Source organism: Odocoileus virginianus, chromosome 25 (genome assembly GCF_023699985.2).
Source record: "Odocoileus virginianus isolate 20LAN1187 ecotype Illinois chromosome 25, Ovbor_1.2, whole genome shotgun sequence".
In the NCBI taxonomy this organism is placed as follows: domain Eukaryota; kingdom Metazoa; phylum Chordata; class Mammalia; order Artiodactyla; family Cervidae; genus Odocoileus; species Odocoileus virginianus.
This window is the reverse complement of record NC_069698.1, coordinates 28,630,058-28,636,127: the sequence shown is the minus strand read 5'-3', so window position 1 is coordinate 28,636,127 and position 6,070 is coordinate 28,630,058.

Below are 6,070 nucleotides of genomic sequence, written 5' to 3'. Positions count from 1 at the left end.
CCCAATATGTTATGCCTCACATTTCTTTCTCTCTTTCAAGGCTGTGTACCACGTATATAGAATCCTGCCCTGGCTTCTGCTTTACTCTCTCTTTTTACCATGGATACTATTAGATTCCTATTTTTATATTTATTCTTGACTTCGGGAGAAAATGAGCCCTTGAGTTAGCAATCAGTTTGTGTCTGTTGGTGTTAAGTTTGTCAGATGCACGGTTGTCCTTTTTCTTCTACTTCACCTGTCACAGCAAAATGGTTATTAATCTTGCCCATCCTGAAGTTTGAGCAATATACAGTCTATAGTCTGTTAGTAATTTGACTTTGTAACTTTGTGAAGTAACATTTTAATTAGCATTTAGATAGGATTTTTACTTTTTGTCAACAAAAAGAAGAATGCTCATACTGTATCCGAGTGGTTCCTTCATTCATTCATCCAACAATTATAGTTTACTTACTAAATAGCCACACTATAGGAGACATACAGGGAGGAAAAAATATATCAAATTATCTCTTGATGAATTATGATCTCATTGAAAAGAAAGGAATGTATCTATTAGCCATTTTAGCTTTTTTTCTAAAATAATTTAATTCTCTATTGTTCTTACCTACAGAAAAAATAAACTTAGAAATTGCCTAATATATTTGGGCTATATTAGAGAGTCAATATAAAAACCAGTAAGATTTTAGTGAAGTACTTTTTTATACCAATTTTTAAATTTAAAAATTCCTGATATTTTCCTTAAATCATTATTTGGTTTTATTTAAGTAGCAATCAAATTTAAAATGCTTGTCTATCTAATTTGTAGTTTAGTAAAAATATACCCATATAGCTTCTTATGTTCAGGATGTCAATAGAGAAACAAATGAATAATTGAGGGAATTAATGAAGAACTCAAGGCAAAAACTACTTGGATTTGTCAGTTATATTCCTAGCCAAACTTACTGCAGTTCTTAATTTCATTGTCCCATGGAGACCTATCCTTTATTATTTTTACATATAGTGCACACACACACACACACACATATCCTTATCTACACACTAATTTAGTCCAAAAGGAAACTGCTATTTGCCAAAAGCTTTGTTTGATTTCCATACTTTTAAAAACGTCCTCAGATCTATTTCCCTGCTGTCCTATTTTCTCTCAGCTCTATCCTGAAGAGAGCCTCTCTCTGTGATTTGAAACGTTTCCCAGTGTCTTTTGCAATAGCTAATTTTTCATCTTATTAATACCAATAATATGATGCATTCGAGCACTCTGCAGTGTTTTGATAAGATTCCATGGGGGCCTAGCCTTTTCCAGCTATACAAAAATGTTGGAAAAATAAAGCACCAGGGCAAAAATACATGTCCTGCTGACCATTTGTACCAAAGGAGATTAGGACACAGGGTGGAGGTCTGTGCTATAGAAGTGATTTCTGAAGATGGAAGCCATGCAGAGGGCTTCATTAACTTCCAAACACTTCAAAATGAAAAATGGGAGGAAAGTATCTTGGAAAGGCTGGACAAGAAGAGATCACATTAAACAACATGCCTGTTATGGTAAGTTAAAGGCGGGTGTTTGATGTAGAGAGTATGGATTTCAGTCCCTATTTCAATGAAATCAGAAAATGGTAGTTTTAGAAGGGGAAAATAAAATGTACTTTTATCAGATATTGGTCCCTTTGAGATTGCTTATTCCTGCCATACATCTGCCTTAGTCTCAACACCAAAAAGAAAGGGAAAACACTGATTTCACAGTATAGTGTATGGAAGAATGAAACAATACTTGTCATTCATCCTAAAATTCCAGGGGAAAAAATAACTATAAAAACTTAAGCATGCCACCTTTTTCAGATATGATTCCTATAGGGAATTATCGGGAACTTTGGGATATACACAGGGTCAGGACATTGTGGGATTTCCCTCGTGGCTCAGACGGTAAAGCGTCTACCTACAATGAGGGAGACCCAGGATCAATCCCTGGGTCGGGAAGATCTCCTGGAGAAGGAAATGGCAACCCTCCCCAGTATTCTTGCCTGGAAAATCCCATGGATGGAGGAGCCTGGTAAGCTACAGTCCCATGGGGTTGCAAAGAGTCAGACATGACTGAGCGACTTCACTTTCACTTTTCAGAACATTGTGAGGGCTTCCCTCATAGCTCAATTGGTAAAGAATCTGCCTGCAATGCAGGAGACCAGGGTTTAATTCCTGTGTTGGGAAGATCTGCTGCAGAAGGGATAGGCCTACCCACTCCAGTATTCTGGCCTGGAGATTTCCATGGACTATACAGTCCATGAGGTCTCAAAGAGGCAGACACGATTGCACACTTTCACTTTCACTTCACTTTCAGGACATTGCGAAATGTTGGTATATCTTAACATATCATGAGTCTTTAACAATTCCAAGTACTAAATTTCTAATTCACTCTAGAGAGGTCATGCTATAAGCTACTTGAAGAGTAATTATTTTTAATATGTTAGGAGATATGAGCTGAACAATTAATTTTTATTAACATTTTATCACAGAGGAGTAATATCTCAGGTGCAGAGATAAAAGTATTTTTTCCCATAACATATGCTTTAACAAGGGGTACTGTGAAATCTCTGCCCCAGGAACTTTCTCAAAGTCATCTCTCATGTCCATAATTTGCTTATATTTTAATCCATGTGAGGTAAATGAAAGTTATTATGATTAAAACAGCAAAATAAATAAGTAAATACCAACACCCCTGCCCCCTAATTCTCTCAGGACTACTAAATGACTGTATCAGGCAAAGTTTATTTTTTACTATTATTTTAGCTCAATTGACTAATGGTGAGGTTTCATTTCTCTGCTTCATTTTTCAATTGATGCAAGAGCTTTTGAATGTCCTGGGGAAGCTTTGATCACTATCCCAACACCCACACATCAGAGGGGCCTCTGTGGGGACTTCCCTGTTGGTCCGGTGGTTAAGAGTCCATCTTCCAAAGCACAGGATGCAGATTTGATCTCTATTTAGGGAACAAAGATCCCACATGCTGTAGGGCAACTAAGCCCGTGTGCCACAACTCCGGAGTCCATGCAGCGCAATGAGAAGCCCATACGCTGCAAATTAGAGGAACAACAACAGCAAAGAAGCCCACTCACCACAGTGAAGACCCCATGCACTGCAAAGGAGACTCAACCAAACAATAAATGAATGAATACATTAAAAAAGAGAGAGAGCAATGTCTCTGTATGTTTCTTAGCACTGCATACACAAGAGATTTTATTGCCAGAGGAGATATACCATAGAGTCATTCAGTTGTCTCAAATTTCCTTTTCACTCATTAATGGGAGTTACCTATATCATACTGTTAATATAATTGATAACTTGACCTGCAAACTACACATAAAATTTTCTTAATAAATGGAAATTATTTCTTTAAATATTCTCAACTAAACTTTGACTAGATTTGCTTCATTAAATGCCAGAAAGAAAAATGTGACTAAAATGAATTATTTTAAGTTCTTACTAATTTTCTTTTAACATGTTAGGTGAATTCTGATAATGGAGAAATTCTGACTTATAATTTAGCTACATGAAATACTGATGATGATGACCTTAGAGTAGTTAAAAATAGTTGGTAATTACAGTTTTTAAGAAACTCTCTTATTAAATCAAAATATAAATACAATCATATATTTTGTCTTATGATGAAATCCTTGAAGAAATGGTTTGGGTCTGGAAAAATAATATCTACAATTTTGGTAAGTATGCTTTTTCTATCTTTCAGTTTTTAGTGCAAAATCAGAGTCCATATTCAACTCACTTCACTTACTACAGTTTACCAATGGATTGAATACAAGAAAAGAAAATGTGACAATTAACATGAATAGTGGTCATAATTTCAATGAAATACAAATGTGATAACATTCAGCTTTTATTAAGTTCAGCTTTTGAATTGAGCTGTTGAGATTGTCCCTTGGGAGGAATTTACATATACACATATGGGCCTCCTAGGTGACTCTAGTGGGAAACAAAAATCCGCCTGCCAATGCAGGAGATGTGGGTTTAATCCCTGGTTGGGAAGATCCCCTGGAGGAGGAAATGGCAACCCACTCCAGTATTCCTGCCTCAGAAATCCCACGGACAGAGGAGCCTAGCAGGCCACAGTCCATGAGGTCACAAAGAGCTGGACACAACTGAGTGAGCACACACACACACACACACACACACACACACACATGCAGATAGAGGATGAGACGGTTGCATGGCATCACCAACTTAATGGACATGAGTTCGAGCAAAATTCAGGAGATGGTGAAGAACAGGGAAGCTGGTGTGCTGCAGTCCATGGGGTCCCAAAAAGTTAGACAGGACGGAGCAACTGAACAACAAGGTCAAACTGAGAGTCATAGGAATTATTATCAGTCATTAGATGACACTGGAAAGGCAACTTTTTGGAAAAACAAAGGAAAATATACCAAATAATTCAGTGTCTTCCATTAAACTCTTAATCATTTAAAAATAATTCTGTGCAAAGACTTAAATGCATTATGATAATTAGGATGTGCTTTAAAGATGCAGACTCAAAAAAATAAATGTAGAATCAGACAATTTTGACAGCTGCTTCACATGAGCGATTGAGACACTTAAGTTGCAAGTATTCCCCAAAGAAGAAGAATTAATATTCTGTGGAGTCACAAGCAAGATGGAAGCCCTCTGAATTATCTGAAGAGTTCAAGGTAGGTTTAGCTTTTCTGGTATCTGACTGTGTCTAGAAAAGAAAAGTGAAGTGGAGAAGCAAAACAATTATTTTGATTAACCAAGCAAAAAATAATTCTCTGCGCATCAGAACAGGCAACTGTTAAGGCATGAATTATACAGATTGACTATATTATTTATGTTGATTGAATTCACCAAATAACACTATGATACCTTATCTTTATACTAATATCGTGAAGTACATCTAATTTCAAACCTTTATTTCCTTTCAGAATATAATGCTTAAAAAAGAAAAAGGCTTTATTCTAGGAAACCAAGAACATATTGGAATACAATGAAGATGAAGAAAAATTCTGATATCTTGAAATGAGAGTGCTATGACCCTAATGACCATATAGTCTTCATAAGCACCCTGGATAGAAAGAAACAAAAAGGAAGACTGGATCATACATAATACAGTGATATATATATATATATATGTATATATACATATATACATATATATATATATCATTTCAACTCAGAGATCTCACAACTGTGCAGGGTAACCTTACCAAAAAAGTATGCAGAGAAATGAGTAGATAAATCAATTTGAGCTTTTAATAGGTGACATTAAAACTAAATCAGTGATTTAAAAAATAATAATAAAAAGTGATCAGAAGACTTAAATAGACATTTTTCTAAAAAAGACATACTGATGGTCAACAGGCAACATGCAAAGATGAACAATACTGCTAATTATTAGAGAAATGCAAATCAAAACTATAGCAACGTATCAGGTCACAATTGTCAGGATGGCCATCATCAAAAACCATACAAATAACAAATTCAAGATAGTGTACAGAAAAAAGAGAACCCTTCTACACTACTGGTGGTAAATGTAAATGATGCAGCCACTATGGAAAATAGTATGTAGATTCTTTAAAAAACTGAAAATAGAGTTACCACATGATCCAGCAATCCACTCTTGGGATATCAAGATCATATATCATGTATCTATCGTATCATATCATATCATATACCTAGAAAAGATGAAAACTCCAATACAAAAGATCAGTTCAGTTTAGTCGATCAGTCGTGTCTGACTCTTTGCGAATGCAATGGACTGCAGCACACCAGACTTCCCTGTCCATTACCAACTCTTAAAGCTTGCTCAAACTCATGTCCATCTAGTCGGTGATGAGTTCCAACTGCCTCATCCTCTGTTGTCCCCTTCTCCTGCCTTCAATCCTTCCCAGCATCAGAGTCTTTTCCAATGAATCAGTTCTTCATATTAGGTGGCTGAAGTATTGGAGTTTCAGCTTCAAAATCAGTCCTTCCAATGGGTATTCAGGACTGATCTCCTTTAGGATGGACTGGCTGGAGCTCCTTGCAGCCCAAGGGACTCTCGAGAGTCTTCTCCAACAC